The sequence below is a fragment of the Lycorma delicatula genome, chromosome 1 (assembly GCF_047948215.1).
Source record: "Lycorma delicatula isolate Av1 chromosome 1, ASM4794821v1, whole genome shotgun sequence".
Lineage (NCBI taxonomy): Eukaryota > Metazoa > Arthropoda > Insecta > Hemiptera > Fulgoridae > Lycorma > Lycorma delicatula.
Window position 1 is genome coordinate 363,246,586 of NC_134455.1, and position 22,768 is coordinate 363,269,353.

A 22,768-nucleotide genomic window follows, 5' to 3' on the forward strand; every position below is an offset into this window, starting at 1 on the left:
TCGTATTGTATACTTTTACATAATCTGCAAATTCAAATCAAGAAAATCATACATCATTCATTGAGTTCTGGGAACTGTTCGCATTACTCAAAAATGCTTTATAATAAAACCAAGTTAATTTTCTTGAATTAGAAAAAATAGCTAACATTAGTTTTCTCAGGAATTACGCATTAAAAATTACTATTCATCCTGAATCCGAAATTTGTTATTCTAACACCCTCATAAGCTAACGTCACTAAACAACGTAGCATTTTCGTCGGAAAATATAAAACTTAATTTATACCGATTTATAACAAATTTTATACCTATTTTGAAAATTTCATTATATAAAAATCGAAATTGAACCAGAAATATTACACCAAACTTTAAAGCAAATACATAGTTTACCTTTAACACACCGAATTCTATGACTTATAAAAGATACAAAAAAAACTCGGTACAACCCTCGCTAATAAATATATTATCAAATACGTTAAAAGAATAGAATGAATAAATTGATTCAAAAACCTTATTTTTGTGTAGAAAAATACTAATATCATGTTTTTTATCATCATAGTTTTTCAAGAAATTGATTATGTTATCATACAAATATTTTACGTAATCCACAAAGTCAAACATCAGACAGTTGAAAATAATGCATAAAATAATACATGTTTATGCTCTTAATTTATTTATGTATCTCTTTGAATGATTGTCTGATACAAATTTTGTGTTCTTTAAAAATATAATAAATATAAAGTACAAGATTTCTTCTACTTTTAATAAGTTTTATTTAATTTCCTTTCAGTAAAAAAAAAAAAATTGTATTATTAAAACATAAATTAATTAACAAAAGGCTTTTCTACAAATAATGACTTGTTTGTTTAGGAAATAATTAACTGAAAGAAAACAAATAGAAAATAACTTCAAATACGGGCTCCGGTAATTCTCTTATATTACTTTAATAAATGAAATGTTTTTTTTTTGTTTTTTTTTTAACTGCTGGACTGTTCTGAATATCAATTTTAAAATAATATTTTATTTAGTACTTAAAATTCTATATGTGTATGTATAACGGATTTCCGATTCATGCCAGTCTAATAAATTGTAACAAAACGAGTATAACAGATTTCTTCCAATAAATAATTATAAGAAAATAATAATGAAAAGAATCCAGAAGGGTAATAAAAGGGATCCTTTTTCATGCTAACAAGTCCAATTAACAATCTGTTCTTTGTAATACTGACAATAGGCGCATCTCCAATAGCTGTTGTCTACGAGAAGGGTTACCGGACCAGAGTAGGAATTTATGGAAATATCTAAGGGCACGGACGATAATTCTCACACTTCAACAATTAAGAAATGAGGAGGTTCTGCAGGACAGCGTATATAAATACTGCTTGGGCCACTGGCACAGTCAGTTTTAAGGGAGTAGCTCGGTGAGCCCGTATTCGACGAGATTGTGAGACGTCGTTATCGGTCAGCGAATGACAACGAGTTAAGTGTATGTCACAAGTATTCCAGGGTGGAACAGTGGGCGAATGCAGGAAGTTGTTCAGTGAGTTAAAGGTAGACGACAGTGAAAGTCATAGTATTAAATTCATTCATAAAGGTAGGGTGGTTTTACTTGTAAACAGCAAAGGTATGTGCATAGAATAGAACAGAATGAACTTTAGACTTGTCTAATCTTATTTTGTTGTTAACGCAATATCACGTATCAACATTATCGGTTACTAAAATGTATTTAGAGAATTGGACTCTATTCCGGTTTTTATGATCTAATTACCTTTAAAGGAATCTTGCTCTTATTCTAAATACATACAAAATATTTAATTTATTCATTATTTTTACTAATATCTCCGTTTATTATTATTATTGCCATATTATTATTTGTTTATATTATTTTCCTATGTTCTTAAAGTAGTAAATTTTATTTATATAAACATTTGTACTTGTCAATCTCGTAATATACTGGTCGAGCCGCGAACACGTGATAGCAACAATCACTACAAACAACATAATTAACCATTTTACTATTTAAGAAGTTCCAACAATTTTGTAAAATTAAAACGAATTTTTTAACAGTTATGGAGTAATAAATTACATTACAAAAAATAGCAAATTGTGTTTAAGAGTATTTATTATATGTAATTGATTGCAAGTTCAAAAAACTAATCGCCTGAATTGAATACTATTAATGATAACAATAATATTTGCTCGTAAATCAAAATTCTCTTTGGATAATCTAACTGCTTTCGTTTACAAGAAAATTAAACTGGTCTATTTTGCTCTAAAACTCATTAATATTGCGCGCTTAGGTTGTCACCATTATTAAATATCTGTAATGCTTATGTATATTATCGTGTATACTATTTCACCTCTTCCCTCCTTTGAGAAGTAAGAATGAGTTAGTACCATCAAAATTAGCTCTCAAATCATCGTTTAGTGTTTATAAATATGAGTACTTTAGAAATATATTCAGAAAATTAAGAATGTTAATTTATCTATGGGTTTATAAATGTGCAATCTTTACTAAAAAAAATAGACCCTTATTCTTTAAAAACAATATTATTCACCGCTATGAAATCAAAAACAAAACTATTTACGTGTAACTCAATACAGTGCTAGGCTTTTAAGAAAGGGATTTATTATACTTCCGTTACCGTTTATTTTTAATTAATTATCAAACCATCAAGAAAAACGTTTTTCTCCTAATTATTTGAAACAAAATTAAAATATGTGTTTTAAAGATACAATATTACTTTGCCGATGATTTTTTTAATAATACTAATTCAATAATTTAAAAATTCCCTGATACTCTGCAAAACTTTCAATATGTACCTAAATATGTGCTCAAAAATTGTTATTAACGCCTTCAAATTTGTGTATTAATTTTTACAATCAGTATTTTATTATTTAGTATTTAAATTCTAATATTAAATGGGCTTTAGAAGATTTAGTTTTTACTCTATAAATAATTGAGTATTTTGCGATGCTGCTCTGATTAATGTTTTAACTACGGTTTACCTTGAACCATCAAGTAATTTATGTTTTTATCCATGAAATAGCATAGGCTATCTATCCATACCCGACATGGTCTATGCAATATGTATGTATACATCATAATAAAAAAATGGTCCCAGTTCTAATAAGTTTGGCTGGTGAACTTAAAAAACTGGAAATTTTTCTTTGTAATGTTTGTCGTTTGTAAGTCTACGGTTTGTGTGTGCACAGTAACCGATTTAGACTTTATAAAGAAAAGGTAGTTGTTGGCGTCCTGTCTCATCCCAGGTAATTATTGGACTAGAATGATTTGAAAATAATATAATTACAGTAGACTCCTGTATTGAAGATTAATAAATCAATACGGTAGAAAAATTTTTAACGAATTAATTAAGACCATTTGATTTCAACAATACCGTACAAAATCCGGTGTGTCCCTAGCGTTGCATTCAAATGTTTTTTTTCATAATTCGAAAATTGGCGTCATTCAATGTGGAGCAAGAACTCCGAACTTAGTACATGTGAATACCTTTTATTGGTTGTTTTGAAACGTATGGTCTATACAACTAGCATTGCTGAACTAAGAATCATTAGTGATGGAATCGAAAACATTATAGTTGAAATATTGCAGAAAATTGTGAAAAATTTCAGCTGGAAGCTTTAAGAATATATATCCAAAATAGGTGGATCATATGAGCACATAAGTTTTAAGGTGTAATGGTTATAATATATACTGTAAACGGCATTAGTTCTTAAAGTTGATATAAATAAAATTAATTGTACAACAATTTTTTTGGTTTTCGTTTTAATTATTTTTTACAATATTCCTAATTGCCCGAAATTATCAAAGTTAAAATAAATTATATCTGCAAAATTTTTTTTCCAAATTCCTGATTGCCTAAAATTATTACAATTATCAAACTTACAATTAATTATATTTCCCTACAGTCTAAGGCTGGGACTTTTAATTTTTCCTGTAGTGATTTGGCAAAATCGAGTTTTTTAGCATTTAAAAAAATCATTGTCCTGGATTAGGCTCAATAAGTTCTAAAACCTTTCGAATAAAAGTGAGATATTGCATTCGAATTGAATTTGTAAAAATTTATTTTTTTAAAATTTGATTAATTTTTTTATCAAATTTTATGACGGCTTATTAATTATATAACTTAAATGTAAATAATATTTCTCTGATTTTTGAAGAAAAATGATCAGAATTAATATCTTTATGAGTGTTGAAAAAGAATATGTGTTTATTTAATGTTAATACATAAATTGAAAGAAAAAATTAGAATTAACTGTATGATACATTATGCATTTTAATAAACTTATTCTATCATAATTATTTTTGAAGCGAGTATTATTTCAAGTTAACTTGATTAAAGTTAACACATCTTTGAAAAATCATTATGTTATAAACATTAAGTGTATATATACATATATATACTGTAACAAGACCGGTATAACAGACCTAAGTAACGCATTCCTGCCAATTAAAAAGAAAGTAGTAGAAACTATAACAATGGGAGGAATCCAGAAATTGCCTAAAAGAAACCATATTAGTAATGCTAACAGGTCCATTTAACAATCATTCATAGTAATACTGCCCGCTAACACATCTAAGCAGATGTTGTTCATTGAAAAAGGGTTACCAAACCAAGGTAGGAATCTCATGGGGAAAATTTCAGGGAGGATGAGCATTTTCACGTTTCGAGTTGGGTCCGGTCGTGCACGTAAAGAGGATAGGAGGAGGAGGAGGATAGGATAATTGTTAGCACGTAAAGAGGATAGGAGTATAAATACTCCGAGGAGACCAGTTGACGGTCAATCTGCGAGGAGAGTCTGTGAGAGAGTGCTACGATTATTTATGCGTGCGAGTTCTAAGCGAGGAGTTATTATGTGAGTTTGAAGCGAGAGTATCCTGCGAGGAGGTCGGTGAGTCAGAAAAGGCGCGAATTTCTATTGCATACCAATTCATCGCGATTAAGGTGATGTCATAAGTAATTGTAGTTAATGAAACAAGATTTGATTCGGTGAGTTACCGTTAAACGATTGGTTAAAGAGATAATGTACTAAATTTCATTGATAAATTGTTAGGGTAGTTTTATTTGTGAACAACAAATATATTTGCCGTAAAAGAAGTTCATAACTGGCTTCTCTATTGTACTACTCTTGTTAATACAAGACTAGTTGTTAAAAATGTTAAGATTAGCGGTCATGCTAATGCCATTTATCAATGGAACTGAATTCCGGTTTTCAATATTTAACTACCTGTAAATAAATCCTGACGATTATTTTTTATTCTGTTTTGTATGTAATCAGTGTTTATTATTATTATTATTATTAATGTTACTATTATTATTATTATTATTTTTGTTGTTGTTGTTGTAGTGGTTGTGATTACTATTGTTATTATTGTAGTTTATTATTCTTATTGTCATATTTATTATTGATCTGTTTTATTTTACATATGTTTTTAAACTAATAAATTGTAATAAACTTTTAAATTGTTAGTCTCTCAGTCTCTCAATATCCTGTTCGAGCCGCAAACTCGCGACTATAAATATATATATATATATATATAATCTTGTAATCAGCTAGTGTCAACTGTAAAATTCAATGGAAAGTATCAACGATAAATACTCCATTTATAATAATTAAAATATAATTTTAATCAGGAAATTTCTAATATAAATTATCTTTTAAGGAAGGAATCATTTAAGTGTAAGTAACATAATCTAATTCATTATTTAGTGGAAGAAGAACTCGACTATACAGTTTGATGAAGATATCTAAACGGAACTGGCATGTAACACACAACCTACATATTCCCTTGTGATAGCACCTAAACTTTTAACTTAATTTTAACCAAGCCGGTTGCTTCTTAGTAAAGTTTTCTTCGCTTAACTTTTGCTGAAACTATCCCACAAAGTATAAAAAATATACATGTGTAGAGTACATGTACCTACTATACATATAACGGTATGAAAAGAATTCAATGAAAAATCATTACATCTTACTTACAAGACTTTATTTAATTAATTAAACGTGCAGCTTCGTAGCATCAGAAACAAATTCTATTATAAAATTATATAACATTGTTTTTTAAATGAAAAGTATTTAATTACGTACTAAACTGTGACTCTGGAGGAAAATTAAATTAGTATTCTAAGGTATATCGTTTTTCACTTAATAAAAAATACGTTTTCTGTAACATGTTCCTGGATTTGAAAAACTGTTTTCATTTTCAAATTATGCAATTAGAACTGATTAAGTTTCTAATTATAAGAAATAAATGTTATAAGTTTACGAGTTTGTAACATTAGTACATCATAATCATAAGTTTAATTTCCATAAGGTTTATCTGAAGAAGATTAAACTAAGGGTAATTTTTTTTTCTAAATATGTATGTATATATATATATATATACATATTATTATTATGCTTTTACGGCCAACATGGGACCACTTAAGTCAATTTTAGTTGGATCTTTTCTGAGAAAAGCGTGTTATTTTACTCTTTCGAGCTGCCCAGTATTTCTTCATCCGTTCAGATCTTGCTTTCTTTTCTTCATCCGTAAACACCCTCTTCGTTGTATTTTGTCGTTTGTCTGTCTTTTGTTTAAATCTAATGCTTTTATCTTTTAGCTTTGTAATTTTTCCAGTTTTATTCTGTAGGTCAGTCAGGGAAATTCCCAATTCTTTCATATCTTCTCTAATTTCTTTGATCCATCCTACTTCTAGTTTTTGGAACCAGAGCTTTTCAATGATATTTCTTGACAGTCTTGTTTGCGGTGTCCTTATGAGATGACCGAAGAAAGAGATTCTTTTTTTCCGCATAGTAACAGTAACAGGCTCTATTTCTCGATACACCACCTCATTTGGCACAATCCACCATTGGCCTTCTTTTTGGTGTTTTTTATTGATACACGTTCTGACAATTCTCCTCTCTATTTTCAGAATTTTTTCAATTCGGTTTTTCTGAGTGATTTTGAAAAGGGTCTCGCTTCCGTAGGTGACTTCTGGCTGTACTACAGTTTTATAATGTTTAAGTTTTGTTTTAGCAGAAAGGCATTTTTTGTTATATGTTGACCAAGTTAATTTTTGGGATTTAATAATTTTATTTGTCCTGTTTTGCCATGTCACTTTTTCATTTAAATTATAAGTTATTATTTCCCCTAGATATTTAAATTGTTTTACTATTTTAATTTTCTGATTGTTTACCGTAATGTGCTCTATTACCAGAGGATCTATGGCTATTAGTTCAGTTTTTTCGAAAGAGATATGAAGCCCTATCTCTTGTGCTAGGTTTTGAAGGCTCATGATTTGTGTTTTGGCTTCTTGAATATTATTTGCTAAAAGAGCGAGGTCATCTGCAAATCCTAGGCAATTTAGTGTGATGGAGTTTTTCTTAGTACCCATTTTTATATTTTTGGGATTTATTTCATACCATTTTCTCATGACAAATTCGAGGGCGCAGTTAAAAAGGAGTGGTGAGAGGCCGTATCCTTGCCTCAACCCAGTTTTTATGTAGAAGGGTTGAGAGAGTTCACCTCTGAATTTCACTCTGGACTGGGTATTGGTTAAAGTTAATTTTATCATGTTTACGAGTTTAGGGTGAAGGCCCAGGTTTCTCAGAATATTCAGCATGGATGGTCGGTGTATACAATCATAGTCCCTTTTAAAGTCGACGAAGGTGATTATTAGTTGTTTTTTCCGTCTTTTATATAAGTCCATCATAAGTTTTAGGGATATTATTTGCTCCGGGCAACCTCTCCATGGCCTAAATCCCCCTTGGTATTCCCCAATATATATATGTATATATACATATATATATATATATATATATGTATATATATATTTTTTTTCTGTTTCTTGCTTGATCATATCACCACATAAGCTTGTAACTTGTGCAAGATATAGGAAATGAAATTTTGTAACGTACAAAAACCGCCATGCCAGTTATTTATATATCATCATTACAAAATACATTATTTAACCAATTTTAATAAATAATTGTGAATACGAAAATATAATATTTATTTATTTCCCCCCACCGCGTTATTAATATTAAGGATTTATTACAAAGGACTAAGATATTCAAGCAAATACGTAATTAATGATATGAGAACGTAATATAAGGCATAGAAATTTATTAAATAACAAATAAAAGAAAATCCTATCTGAGTAAAATATGTAATTTTAAAATAAATAATGGTACAAATTTCTTTTCTTTTTTTTTGTCTTCAGTCATTTGACTGGTTTGATGCAGCTCTCCAAGATTCCCTATCTAGTGCTAGTCGTTTCATTTCAGTATACCCTTTACATCCTACATCCCTAACAATTTGTTTTACATATTCCAAACGTGGCCTGCCTACAATTTTTTTTCCTTCTACCTGTCCTTCCAATATTAATGCGACTATTCCAGGATGCCTTAGTATGTGGCTTATAAGTCTGTCTCTTCGTTTAACTATATTTTTCCAAATGCTCCTTTCTTCATCTATTTGATGCAACACCTTTTCATTTGTCACTTTATCCACCCATCTTATTTTTAACATTCTCCTATAGCACCACATTTCAAAAGCTTCTAATCTTTTCTTCTCAGATACTCCGATCGTCCAAGTTTCACTTCCATATAAAGCGACACTCTAAACATATACTTTCAAAAACATTTTCCTGACATTTAAATTAATTTTTGATGTAAACAAATTATATTTCTTACTGAAGGCTCGTTTCGCTTGTGCTATTCGGCATTTTATATCGCTCCTGCTTCGTCCATCTTTAGTAATTCTACTTCCCAAATAACAAAATTCTTCTACCTCCATAATCTTTTCTCTTCCTATTTTCACATTCAGTGGTCGATCTTTGTTATTTCTACTACATTTCATTACTTTTCTTTTGTTCTTGTTTATTTTCATGCGATACTACTTGCGTAGGACTTCTTCTATGCCGTTCATTGTTTCTTCTATATCCTTTTTACTCTCGGCTAGACGTACTATATCATCAGAAAGTCGTAGCATCTTTATCTTTTCACCTTGTACATTTACTCCGGGTCTAAATTGTTATTCGTTATCTACGTTATCGAATGCCTTTTCTAGGTCTATAAACGCCAAGTATGTTGGTTTGTTTTTCTTTAATCTTCCTTCTACTATTAATCTGAGGCCTAATATTGCTTCCCTTTAGATTGATTCCCCTAGACAAATTTCTTAATTCCCTAAAAATTCTATAACCGTACAACAGATAAATGAATGCCCAACTTATTTATGCAATTATAGTTTTTTTTTTTTTTGGTAATTTCAGGCCTATTCTCAATTTACTCAAATTTCCTTACCTTATTTAGACATTTTAACAGTTTTAGTAACATTTATTATGAAAATAAATAGATTTTGTATTGATCGAAAATAATTCCCAGCCTTACCGACTCAAACCTACAACTTTTCAGATGAAAGGAACAATGTTACCAAGGAAGGGGGCAAATTTTAAGGCAGATAATCAAATAAATATTAGGGCTAGCTTTTATCTATTGTAAAATAACCATAGAAATTATCGTTTAGAATCAACATAAAATTTATTTACTTCTTTTCTTTTATATTTTTTTTCCGTACTACCTCAGAGATAAAATGTTTAAATCTTGCATATATTTCTTAATAGCATAAAGTAATCGGATGAAAACAGTCTACATCATAAAACAATAAACAGAGTGGATTATTTTTATAATCTCTCAAAATATACGCTCAAGTCTGTAAATTAATTTCAAAAAAACTAAGTATTACATATTTTTATTATTAATCATCTTTACCCATTTTATAAAAACTAAATTTATATGCAATTATAGAAAATTGATTTATTTTAAAAAAATATTTTATTTATTAAAAAACTCGGTTTAAAATAAAATAAAAAAGTCAAAGCCGATTCTGAGAAAAAGAATATAATTTTAAATTAGTTGAATTTTCAAACATAAAGTGTATATATGCACGAGTATTTAATGTATACACACATACACACACACACACACACACACACACACACACACACACACACACACACACACACACACACACACACACACTTACATGTATATTACTATACAGAAAACATAGGTTTTGAAAAAAATATATACGAACCCTTAATTAAGATTTCAAGAGTTAAACATAAAAAATTATATTTAACATATTCACTTACAACGAAACGATATTTTTATGTTGTTGCCGAATTGCTCCGATGATATGTGGCACCTTAGAATATTATTGTAGCTCTGAAAAAAGCCGTTTGTATTTTATGGGGTAGCGCTGAGAAGGGATAATAAGTCCGATTCCCACTACAGCGTACGCTATAGAGTGTTGGCTCTCAGAGTGATGGATCGGTGTCTGTCGTTTTCCACCGGCCAGAAGATACTTTCATCTTATTTTTGTTCTTCTCTTGATGGTGGTCCCAGAGCGAATGCTCTCATGGAACGAAACTTAAGGTTTCCTACTAATCTTAGATCTTGGACAAAAGTCCGTTGCTGCTGAGTAATTATTTTTATCGGGCGGGTAATTGTTTATTTTACTTTAATTAACTTATTTATGGACGGAATTGTATATTGAGTTCCGATCCTTGAGAACAGATTAAAAGATATACCGCGTCTGACCTTGGGACTAGCTGCATATGTGCTTCTTCCGGAGTGATTCCCCTTTAGTCCGTTCGCTGAAGTTGAATGCACTCATGGAACAGAACGCAAGGATGTTAGAGTGGAATACCCTCCCGCATATTGAAGAGTGCAGATTTACGTTCTTTGCTGCTTGGTCATTCTACTAAAATGGCTAATATTGAACAGTAATTGCAGTTTATTCATCTTGTGAAGTTGGAGCTGCGTTCCAATCAAATAGAGCTTTCAAAAACAGGGACCCGACTGGAACGACTTGCTAATAAGCTTATCTTCCATGATGGAACCTCTTCTGTCCAAAGTGGGATGAAAGCCTTGTAATTGGAACCAGCCTCCTGGAGGTGGTGAATGTTGGAGGGTCTGTACCTATGCTGTAATTTACTGCTAAGAATTGCAGTCAAGTGCGGTTTTTTGGTTTTTTTTTTAGATGATACATGCTAGAACTAACCCAGTCTATGAAATTTGGTCTGGAAAAAGAACAAGGATAGCGAGAAACAAACGTCTTGCAGGGATGCTGTAGAGTTTGGCTCTTTCCTCTTCATAAAAACCTTAGAAAACCCCCAGTTCTGAAAAGAACTAAGCAGCTGAGAGACCAGACATTGTCATACTTATATCTGTTTTTTCTTCTTCTTTTTCACCTTTTCTGTCTTCTTTTAGGAGGAGGAAAAGAATGGCATATTCTAGGTTAGGTTACCAGTGGTTTTTGGCGCTAATATTAGTATATATTGTTTTATTGTTCAATGCTAAACGCATTACATCTAAAAGGTTAATACCAGTCTGCTTGTCTGAAGAGCAGAAAGGAGAGGTGTGTTTGGGCTCCCGTTCACTGGGTTTGTGAAAATTTTGAAAATTCTCTCCGCAATATTAAGGAACAAACATTTATTGACCCTTATGCCGAACCACGGACACATGTATGTGGGAGTCTCGAATTAGGTTGGGGGATAACAGAATGTTCTTTTATTACTATGCTGCTGTTTATAAAAAAGCCAGCGAGTGGTGGTGGCAGTACCGCAGTTTTGGGATGTTGAACGGTCAGTTGGCGGGAGGACAGCACGTGCAGGCGATTAAGAGAACTGAAGGCTCCCTCCAACACCTAACGGCTGGCGTCGCGCTCGCCATAAATAAGCGCAGCAAGTGGCAACAATGTATATAAAGACCACACTCGGGGCCTCTCATGAGGGCAACTATTTAACATTTTAAATGTGACGGAGAGGATTGTATTAAAATAAGACTGAGCATAATACGTCAAACTACGATGGTTACGGGTAGCCGTAACCGTTAATTCTTTCACAGGTAATATACAAAATGGACTTCAGTACACTCCAAACGATAAAGTAACAAAGAATAGATAGTTTTGAGTAAGCAGGTTTTGCTAAATTTTATGGTAATTATTTGTTTTTTAATGTTTTGCTCTTTATTAGTTATTTAAGAGAAACTGATTGGTATCTACGAGATTTTAGAAAACAAAGATTTTACGCAGCAGCCGAAAGTCAGCAGTTACTATGAAATTTCGTATACTGGAGGCGTTTGCATAGGTTCTGAATAAACAACAATGAAACATCTACTTCCTCAGGATTCTCATGACTCTGTCTAGTGACAGAAAATGGTAAAATTTATTTTATAACTTACGAACGGTACAGCACTGTTTAAAAAAATCAAATCAAAATATGATATGAAGCTACCGCCGTAAATGTTGTTGCCGTAAACATCTTCCTCACATTTTAATATTTAACCGGAACTTTTATTTTCGTAACGGATATAATCATAATGAAGAAATGGAACTCATACGACAGTAACTAAAAATGATCATCAAGAAAATCAACACACTACAAAATTACAACATAATACTATATCGCTATATATCATTAAATCTTATAATTTTCAAATTGCTTCATTGGCTAATCGTGGGATGGTATAAATCTCTGGAATTTGGGCCTTTCAAGGAAAAAAATCAGAAAAACAGTTACTAACAGATGAAATGGAAAATTAGACTAGACAAAACTTTCCTAATACGCTTCTTGATTTGTTGTTAAAAAAATAAAGACTCCAAAATTCTTCTAGAAAAAAGGAATTTCTGGTAAAAAGGGACAAGCAAAAAAGGACAGAGCAAGAAATTAACGGAAACTTTATTTATATTTGAAAATAGTAATTATAAAATAAAAATTTCCTATTTTTGTTAGCTAGTAAAATATATAATGCCAAATTTTAATTAACTTTTAATAAATAAATATAAATATAAAAATTAATAACTAAAATATTCTAGAATATTTTATATTTTGACAAAAATAATGTATTACATTTAAATTGTATTTTTAATAAAAAGGAAGAAATACGTAAATTAAAAAAAAAAAAAAAAAGAAAAAAGAATACCACGGTTTGTGGTATTGTTACACGACCAGATAGATCTCACCAAATGACATGCCACTGTAATTACATACGCATGTAGATTTGATCCCTCATTCCACCATTAAACATACCTATGAGACTTGCCTGCTCAAACTAAAAGAAGTAATATTATAAAATTGCAAAAAAATTTTTTTCACTTTTATTCATTCCCACATTTACTATAAATTTAATAATTTGTTTATAAAAAATGTTTATGTATATAACAATTTAATTTAAATACAATCTGTTACAGTGAGTTCTGTCATTTTCATACTGCCAGTTATCATGATCAACTCACCGGTTGTCTAATAGGTGTTAAACTCGCCATTTTAAACGTCATCTTTATACGCATTTGAATATTATATCGTAGATACCGGTGTTCTATGATGGTTGGGTTTCAATTAACCACCCATCTCAGGAATGGTCGACCAGAGACTGTACAAGTTTAAATTTTATTTATATTCATACATATCGTCCAGCCACCGGTGGCTCCAGAGCCTAAACAGAAAAAGAGAGAGGTATCATGATCAATTATAAAATGGTGTTGCTTTAATTACTGTGTAGAAGTTTCTGAATGTCAAGCTCACAATAGGATGAAACTATACTCAATAAATTTAACAAATATAAGTATAGAATCAATAATGAATATAATTTTAGTTGCCGATCATTATAAAGTGCTATATAATCTATAACAGGGCTTCTTAAACTGTGGGTCGCGACCCCCAGGGGGGTCGCGAGACTACTGAAAGGAGGTCGCAAAGATCTGATACTTTTCAATCATTATAAATAAAATTTTAAAATTAGTATACACACTACGTACAAATATAAATACAAATAAAAATCACACAAAATACTATTGTAGTTTTATTATAACTATTTTTTGAAAAAAGTGGCAATGCAAAACTGTTATGTAGGGCCTATAAATGAAAATATGGAAGTAGCATTTAAAATAATAAATACAACGCGCTCCTCGATTTTCAACTGAACGTTCGACATTGATGTCTGGCCGCCGGCGTCAGTGTTTGCAAGATAACTTAGTGATTATAAGTACCCAGACGCCGCGTCGCCTTACAGCTTACACATACAATACGGAAGCATAATCAAGCTAGGCTAGGCGAATCGGCATATTATTTTTATAAAAGAATAATAAAAATAAATAAATGAAAGCTTCTTTTTCGGCGTCTTTGTGATACGGTGCCTTTGTGCGCTGCACACTTTGAACACGCCATGCGTCGGGGTTGATCTGATCGTAATTTGTTGTCATTGCACTGGTAAAGATTCGAGTGTAGTTATTTTTCTGTTTGTACTTCAGTTTGGACTCAGCTTTGTCTTCGTAGTGACATGTGTGTATTTACTGTGTAATTTTCAGTTGGTGTTTTTAATTATTACGTTAAAGTTCAACTACATTTTGTTTAATTATTTATTATTATTTAACCATCATGGATAAATGGCTAATTAAAATTCCAACTAATAAGTCTGCCACGCCGTCACAACCAAGTTGCAGTGCTTCAAATCCGACTTCTAGCAAAACAAAAAAAAGAAAATATGACGAATCATATTTGCAGTATGGCTTCACATGCTCTTCTCACGACAATGAAGAACAACCAGTGTGCTTAATTTGCAAAGAAGTTTTGGCTGCAGAAAGCATGAAACCGTCAAAACTGCAACGACATTTGAATACTAAACATGCAACGTTATCAAAAAAGCCAATAGAATATTTTGAGCGTCTTTTGCAAACATCAAATAAAGAAAAGAACACTTTGGAGAAGTATGTTACTTTGAATGATAAATATCTATTGGCATCGTATGAAGTTTCGTATTTGATAGCAAAAACGAAAAAGCCTTTTACTATTGGAGAGCAACTTTTACTACCTGCAGCTATAAGAATGTCTGAAATTGTTCATGGAAAACAGTATGCTGCTGAAATTAGTAAAATTCCATTATCAAATGACACTGTGTCCAAAAGAATTTCAGACATTAGCAATGATCAATTTCAACAGCTTCTTATGAGGCTTAAAGACAGCTCAAAGTTTGCAATACAACTGGACGAGTCGACAGACATTTCAAAAATGGCACAGTTGTTACTTTTTGTAAGATATATTTATGAGGGAAGCATTCATGAAGATATACTGTTTTGTCGTCCTCTGGAAGGTCATACTCGTGGAAAAGATATATATAAAAAAGTAAATGAGTTTTTTGAAAAAGAAGGATTACATTGGAAAAATTGTGTTGGTGTGTGCACGGACGGTGCTGCAGCAATGACCGGACAAGATCTTGGTTTTACAGCATTTGTTAAAGCTGGAAATGATCATATTACATTTACACATTGTATGATTCACCGAGAGGCACTTGTTGTTAAAAAAATTGCACCAGAATTAAACACTGTGTTTTTTGATGCAGTCAAAATCATTAACTTTATTAAAAGTCGAGCACTTAATAGTCGATTGTTTAAAAATTTGTGCATTGATATGGATTCGGATTATACAAGTTTATTGTTACATGCTGAAGTTAGGTGGCTATCAAAAGGTCGAAGTTTGAAACGATTATTAACTTTAAAAGATGAAGTTCTTATATTTCTAACAGAGCAAAATTCTAATTTGGCCGATTATTTTCAAGATAATTTATGGCTTCTCAAGCTATGCTATTTGGCAGATATTTTTGATAAAATCAATGATATGAATTTATCAATGCAGGGAGTCTGCGTTAATATGTTTATGTTAAAAAATAAACTTGAGGCCTTTGTTAAAAAAATTCTTATATGGAAGAACAGAGTGGAAAGTGGATCGCTCGAAATGTTTCCATTTACTGACGAGTATATAATTAGTAACAATATTTCAAAAAAAGATACTCCTATAACAAAAATTATAGTTAATCATTTGAAGGATATGGAAGTTTACATGCATAGGTATTTTCCCAATGATATCGATACACAACAATGGATTTGCAATCCATTTTCAATTGAAATGGAAGAAATTAATTTTTTAAACTTAAAAGCACAAGAAGAATTTGCCGAATTAACAAGTGATACTACCTTGCGACTTAGATTTTCTCAAGTGCCTGTGCATGAATTTTGGATAGAAATCAAATCAGAATATCCCCTACTATCGGAAATGGCAATGAACAAATTACTGCCATTTTGTACAACATATTTATGTGAATCAGCCTTTTCCACATTAACTTACATAAAATCAAAATACCGTTCAACTTTAATAAACGTTGAAAATTTATTACGATCTGCACTAACTCAAATTGAGCCTAGATTTAATTATTTGTGTAAAAATAAACAATCACATCCGTCACATTAATATTGTTTGATGTTAATAATATGTTTTTATTAAAAAAATTGTTACAAAAGTTTATTTTTTCTATTGAATAAATATATATATAGTTTTATGTCATTCTATTTATTGTGTTTTATTACGACCGATATCCCGTCAACGTTTCCAATTATATATATGTGAAATGAATGGGTACGTATTCTTTAATCCTTATTTTATTTACATTGTAAAATAGTGCGATATTACATCTACATCTACGGTTAATATATATTTCATTATATGGAGGAGGGGGTCGTTTAAAATTTCCTAAGCTTGAAGGGGGTCGCTATATAAAAAAGTTTAAGAAGCCCTGATCTATAAGAACATTTTCTATTCTCATGAAAATTAAATAAATTATATGAAAAAAATTAATTTTAAGTTTAATTATTATCCTTTATCAATCAAGAATTAGTATTGCTACCTCTTTAGAAATCTTGTGTATTTCCCCACGACATGTTCTTGATCAATTTTCCTGAATGGATTCAAAGCACAGTTCTTTAGATTTAATGCCCAGTAATATATGCAATAAAATATGCAGAGAATGTAATGTAAGAAAATTTATATAAATAATGTCAATTAAACACAGAGAAGAGTGTAAAATAAACAAAATATATATATAGCTTTATCATTTTAAAACAAAACAGGAATTATATGAATGACACAAAAATTCATCGTACAAATTTATCGTACATCAAATCTAAAAATTTATGAGATTTTATATAATTTTATGAAAAAATTTATTAAATAATTATAGAACCTTTTTTTTTTTTCTTTTTTTTAGGTCAAAATTCATATAAAACCATCACATTTACCCCTGAATATAATTCTCAAGGCTTCATTTTACCCTATGATTAGTAATCAGACGGAGAATGTTTGCAATCTATGTTTATACGATTTTTTTTCTCACTTATAAATCACTTTTTGAAAGTTTTTCAGTTTTTTCATGTATGTACGATGTATGACTACAAGGTAACGCAAACCGTCTCAATAATTGTGATCAGTAAGGTCATTTAGTTTCAATAATTCTCGGAAAGAAATTTCTGTTATATTGATATATATTACCCATATTATTTTTGTGTATTATAACTACTATTAGTAAATTTGATTCGAAAATTTAAAAAAAAAACCTATGATAAGATAAAAGTAAGGGATATCCCAAAACTAACAGATTAATGATGGACAGAATCTGTTACAAATGAATTAGTCATAAAAACTAGTAAATAATCACACAGGAAATATAATAGACAATGATTTCAAATTAAATGAATCAAAAAAGAAATAAAATTAAAAAATGACCTAACAAAGATGAGACAAATCACATCAATTTCTACATTACAAGTTTTGTTATTCATATTATGATTAAACAACAATTAATGCACTTATAACAGCGGAATATTAAAATTACGTATAATTGAATAATGGTCGAAAGGTCAGAATTTCTATGTTGATGATCGATCATATATGTAAAACGTTACGTCCAGACTATGAAATCAATTTACAGTATTTGAAATTTAATGTTAAGTGAACCTTTTCGCTTATTATTAATCTTATTTGGTGATTTAATGAATTATTTATAGAAGATGTAACTGATTTCCTTCCAACAGATTATTGATTGTGATAAAGCTCTTAAAACTCGTATCAGAATACACGATATAAAGAAAGAGAGATAATTTAAAATACTGGAAAAGTTTTATAACTGGAAGATAATACAACAAAATTCTATGTATAACAGGAAAAAGCTGACAATACTGTTGTAGGACTTACTCGTCACGCGAAAGTCCTGGCTTTTTTTTATGCACGGCTTATACACATAACTTTATTTAAAATATTTATCATTTTAATTTAATTTAAGTTAAATTAAATTTTTTAAAGCATAGACGAACAGCAGCTCAGCAGGGACTGTCCTTCCTCCCCACGTCTTCCAACCATGCTTCAGTCTGCCCCCCATTTTCTGTAATCCTTCTCCTTTCTCATTAGAATATCTGCAATCAGCTTCTCCATGTTTAGCCTTTCCCTTAAACCCTTCAAGACTTACGGGACAGCGGTTTCAGGTGTCACTCATTCGAGATTACAATTTAAATTGCTCCCATCCCACTGAGAAAATTTAAAGAAGTTATGGTACGGAGTGTTCTGCAACCGAAATATATGCAATTCTGGAAAATCCTTCTACCAAATCGGTAGAAATACTCACGAAATTCACCGTGACCGTAGATGAACTGTATGACATGATATCCAATTTCTCCATGTCCCCTCTTCAGCCACGATTCCAACCTGGCTATGAGTCTGCGCATTCAGGCAACATTTCTCGCCATGTCCCATGCCTCCCACCATTCCTCAGATAATAGTGCCGTCGCATCTTCTTTGGTCATTCCCTCATATTGCCTTTTTCTCTGCAAAACTTTGAGACGATTCGGGGGGAACCCCAGCGAGTACCCCCCCCCCCCCCCCCGACCATTGCAAACACCGTTCTGTACGCACATGTTATTTTTAATGCGGCTCATTGCTGTCCAAGGCAGCAAACCACGCCGGTATCGCATATAACAACACCGACGTTGCAGCAGTCTTCTTTTTGCTGCTCGAAGGCCCAACTGGTCTCCATTAATCGGCTCAAGATTCCTACCTAACGTTCCGGCTTGCTCGAAACTTCTTTAACATGTTTATTAAAAAGCCCTGCTTGTTCAAACCATAAGCTAAAATATTTGACATTGGGCTACGTGGCTACTCAGACCTCATCTTCTGTCACCTTGATCTGTCGGACTTTTCTCCGGCTGACTACCGTTACGACCTGAGTCTTTTAAGGCAGTAACTTCAGTCCTTTATTCTTCAGCCAAACACTCACTCGTTGGATCGCTGTGTTAGCTTATTATTCTGTTAGAAGCATAAGGAAAAGTTAATTGTTTTCAGTGCTTCGTTGCTGTAAAATTATTTAAGGCTTACCGTATATAACGATAAAACATATGAATTTTCAAACCTAACTTTTGAAATTTTAATTTTTTCATATTATATTAATTAACGAGAAATGGATTAGTTACAACATGAATTCATTAATTTATTCATCACTTATAAATACTAACAGGAAAACGTGGTGTTACATAATCTGATATTCATTTTATTTTATATAATTTTACTGTGCCGTGTTAAAATGAAAAAAGGAACATTTTAAACTAAAAATTGAATTTTTTTTCGCAGTCTAGATTATAACATTGTATTTTTTATTTTTTTTTTTTGGGAGCGGTTAATTTATTATAGTTGTTTCCTAATGGTTAACTAAAAAAAATTTAAGTTAAAGCTATGTACACCTTTTAGTTTTTACTTTTCCATCTAGCGTTCTAGGAAAGCTATAGCTCTAGAAGTGAAAGTATTTCAATCGGTCCAGTTTGGCCATATTCGGTTTTCACCGGATCTTAACGTTTTGACATCTAAGGAATCCAAAAATTGGATGGAAATTTTCTAGATGTTCGTATGTACGTGTATGTTTGTATGTGCGTGTTCTGTCTTGCACTCCTTATATCTCCAGAACTACTATACCGATTTTGACCAAACTCAATCACATAACTTCTATATATGGGGCATTGATGGCTTTAAATTTTCAAGTTAAGAGGTCAAGGAGGTGAGACTATACAGCAAGCTCATCAGCAGTATCTCGAGGTTTCGCATAATTAAGGTCATAATATTCTTAGGCTCATTTGCCAACAATTAAAAATAAATAATATTTGCAAAAAAACTTTTGAAAAATCAAACCCCACCCCAAAAAATGCACTAATCTAGTGGCTAAGTGGGTACACTGCGTCAATGTTACCCGTTGTTACCACAAGGAGCGCTAGTATAGCACCGAAGTACGGCTGTTGTAGTCGACAGCTATGTTGTGACGTCACAGGTGAGAGGTAGAATTAAATAAATGAATTATTTAATTTTTACGCTATACTTATTTTATACTTATATAAAATAAGTTATACTTATACTTTAAAGTATTTAAAGTGGCTGCTAGTACCGCCACACCCACGAGAATGAAATACGGTATGCGCGCGCGCTTTAGTTGGAATCATTGAATAAAAAAAAAAAAGTAATATTTCAAATTAAGGTGTGTGTGTGTGTGTGTGTGTGTGTGTGTGTGTGTGTGTGTGTGTGTGTGTGTGTGTGTGTGTGTGTGTGTGTGTGTGTGTGTGTGTGTGTGTGTGTGTGTGTGTGTGTGTGTGTGTAAGCGGTACATCACAAAAAAATCAACCTGATGGGAAAGTCCTACAACTATGTTGTAAGCTATTTTTGAAATGTTTTAACACAAACAGTCTCGGTATAATTTTAGAATGCCTTTAAAGTGAAAAACTGTACATCTTAATTAAATTTAATAAAAATATTCACTTATTGAATCGAAACAACATCCAAATATTCTTTGTAAGTAAGTTATAATTAGAAGCTATAAATTTAAGCTTATTTTTTCTAAAATTTACTGGAAGATAAATTTTAAAAATATGAATATACTTGTGATTATTAAAATCAATCAACACAATTAATTTACGTTTATGACTACCTTTTAAAGAATGTTTAATTTTTAATAACGTTTATAATCAACAGTATATCAACATGACCCAGTATTTTTAGTTTTTACTTTTCATTGGTATATATATAGTTCATTATGAGCTCATTTCATGTTGTCATTATAAATGGAAACCTTCGTGCATACGTGATGAATATAATTTAGCGACCAGAAAGTAATAAAAAATATGTTTATAAACAATACGAGTAAAATGTAAAGAAAAAAAGTGGTTTATTTTTGTTCTTTTGTTGTAGTAAATAAGACTTTTCAAATCCTGGTAAGCGTTTACAACACGAACTAGATTTATATGCATTAGTTTAAAATATATACGAAGTGGAAGTAAGATATTTTAACGTAGATTTAAACTTCAATGGTTCAGGTCGGTCAATTCCGCATTACAAAGCTGTAAACGTCCAACAAGAAGTCTAGTATTCACATTAAGTAAAGATTACCAACACATCACCCTGTTACGTAATTCGTAACTTACACTGTAATAAATCTTCAATTGAGAAATTTGCTCGTTTGTCGACTGTTTAAGTGTTTGAGTATGCGCGCGCGCGTGCAATTGGTATTCTTTCCTTTCGTGCGGGGGAGTGTTGATTCAATATTACTGTAAAAAAGAAATCGTTAATAAAATGTTGATTAAATAATCTTCCAAACCTAGTGGTATTTAAAAACTAAAAAAATAGAAGCAGAAAAGGATTCTGTTGATAAATGTAAGAATCATAAATATAAATTAAAAAAATAAAAACAAAAATAGTTATTATTAATTTTTAGAAATAATTAATGTTAAGTCAAATATTTGTGAAAAGCTATTGTGTTGTAATATTTTAATTAAATATCTTTTAATTATTAAATTGCTACCATTTTGAACAGAGGGGTTCATATCCCAATGTGGTTTTAAGCCAAAGTTCTATTTTGAAATTTCTTTGAGAATAATTTATGACAAACTTAGCCTTTAAAATTTTTCAGCTGCAAGATCTTCTCTAGGGGTTTGCAGTGAACGGTTGCATACAAGAGAAATAGATATTTTCAAGGTAACAGTATTAACAAAATTTAATTTTTGGATGTTCAACGTTGAAAAATTATTTAAGGGTTTCCTATACTTAATTAACATCCTGTATATATGCAGAATAATTGAATAATACTAGTTACAGCAGCGATTCCCAAACATTTTCCGAGTCGTAGCGTCCATTTTCAATTAATTTTTTTCCATGACGTCCTTTTCTTTCTTTTTCCTGTTTAGCCTCCGGTAACTACCGTTTAGATAATTCTTCAAAGGATAAATGAGGATGATATGTATGAGTGTAAATGAAGTGTAGTCTTCTAAATTCTCAGTTCGACCATTCCTGAGATGTGTGGTTAATTGAAACCCAACCACCAAAGAACACCGGTATCCACGATCTAGTATTCAAATCCGTGTAAAAATAACTGGCTTTACTAGAATCCATGAGGTCCTACCCTAAGTAAAAGTGACTACTCGTAAGTAAGAGACAAAAATAAATAAAACTCGTGAATCTTCATTATTTTTTTTTACTTTATTTTAATTAAATTAATAATTATAAATGTCTTGGTTCAATTAATTATGAAGCTTTTACAGTATTTCGCGGCGCCCCTGTGAAGAGGCCGTGGCACCCTGGGGCGCCGCGGCGCACAATTTGGGAATCACTGAGTTACAGGATAATATTGGTTAATGTATAGGAATAAAGGATAAATATTTTATAGGTGAATTTTTGTCTAAATTAATTTATCCGCTTTTATGGATTACATATAACAATATAAATAATAATTTTACCTAAAATAACGCAATTAATCTGGTGTTTAAATAAAAATGTAAATTAGGTTATTCTGTTTTAATTCAGATTTAGTAAAAAGCACATTATGTGATATAAAGGGTAAACTAACAGAA